Consider the following 1872-nt stretch of genomic DNA (forward strand, 5'->3'; position numbering starts at 1 on the left):
AGCAAAAACCTGAATAATAATAATTTAAAAAAAGGAGATCCCCAAATTTAGTGGATTAATGTACTTGAAAGCTCATTGCTTTTTCATATGTCAGTCCAAGGCAAGTGGCTGCCTATGCTCCACAAAGTCATCCAAGGAACAAGACTATGCAGGGAGGCTTCGTTAGCCTCGATTCACAGCTTAGACCGTTGTTTGGAATTGCTTTTCCAGACTGTGAGGAAGAAAGAGTGGAAATTCATAGCAAGGGATTTCAAGAAAGAGACACAGAAGTTGCACTCATCATTTCGTTCAAACTCCAATGAGAAAAACCCGGTGATACCAACTGTGATTGAGGCTGAGACACGCCATTTCTCCCTAGGTATACTTCTTACATTCAGAAAAAAAGGCCAATGGATTGGAGTCGGGGAAGCTACTAATAAGAAAAGATGGGTTTTTGAACCCTAAGGTATTTAATGAAAGTAACTTTATCTTTACTATTTTAGTAAAATAGATATGCATGCCACATGGTATTACAATTAATCTTCTAACACTCTATCATGAGCTCTTTGAGGCAAGGATTGTTGTAATGTCTAGCATCTAGAAAGTGCTATGTTTGGGACATGAATGACTCCATAGATTAATGAATGAATGAATGAAATACCACCTAAATCCTAATTTGGCTTGAGGCCAGCCTATTTGGAGAACATATTTCTAAAGATTTCCAAGGTACTTTTTCTCCAGTACTGCTTCAGTGCTTTGTAATAAATAAAGTTTTTGGTCTAATAATCTAGAAATCCCTCTGCATAAAAAGCTTCTGGACTAAATTGAATTTTATCCAACCGGTCTCTGAGTTCTGATGTCACCACTTTAACTCTGTTAATGATTTCTTTTACCTAGAAAATCTCATGGCAATAGCACGGTACTTGAGAATATCTTAATTATGAGGATCAGAAAATAAAAATCAAAATAAAACACAAAAAGACCTTCCCTTAAATACAAGGGAAGAAGAAGGGGAAAGGATATTTACTTGGTACCTATTCTTCTTTTTTTTTTTCCTTTGGAGAGGTTTTCACTATAGGGTGCCGTGTGCTTGCCAGAAAGACAGAGAGAGACAGAGAGATAGAAAGTGAGAAATCACCCCCCCCCCCCGGGGGGGATGGCCACACCACAATCCCTTCTCCTCCATTCTCCTCTTGGGATCTTGGGCACGCACGCACACGCGCCCAGCATGAGTTTAAGCTGCCCGATCCACGACTTGAACTATGGTCAACTACATGGGAGTCCAGTGACATAGCCATTATGTTAACTGCTGGTCCCTATTTGGTACCTATTCTTAATGTGAAAAACATTAAGATAGATCCTGACTACCCAGAAGAGCCACACCAATCCAAGGAGGTAGTTATCTCCAATTTACAGCTAAGACAATAAAGAATCTTAGAGGCTAATGACTTGCCCCAGGTCACCAGATAGTGAGAGGGAAGAATTCAGGCTCAGGACTATCCAGATAAACCAATTAATCCCTACAAAACAAAATCATTCAACAAAGACCAAAACAAAACAAAACAAACAAAAACAAACACAAAGAACAGCTCCTTTCATTATTGACTCCTGTAATTTAAGATTTCAACTCAGGGGAACCAGCAGTTAGCGTAATGGCTATGTCACTGGACTACCACGTAGTCGACCATGGTTCTCATCTCAGACCTGGTGGCTTAAATCTCACGCCGGGTGTGTGTGCGTTCGTGCCCAAGATCCCGAGAGGAGAATGGAGGAGAAGGGATTGCGTCGTGACCATCCCCCCTGGGGAGTGATTTCTCGCTTTCTGTCTCTATGTCTCTGTCTGTCTGGCAAGCACACGTGCCCTATAGTGAAAATCCGCCCCCCCCCCAAAAA

This window comes from Tupaia chinensis, unplaced genomic scaffold (assembly GCF_000334495.1).
Source record: "Tupaia chinensis unplaced genomic scaffold, TupChi_1.0 Scaffold000392_1, whole genome shotgun sequence".
NCBI classification, from domain to species: Eukaryota; Metazoa; Chordata; class Mammalia; order Scandentia; family Tupaiidae; genus Tupaia; species Tupaia belangeri.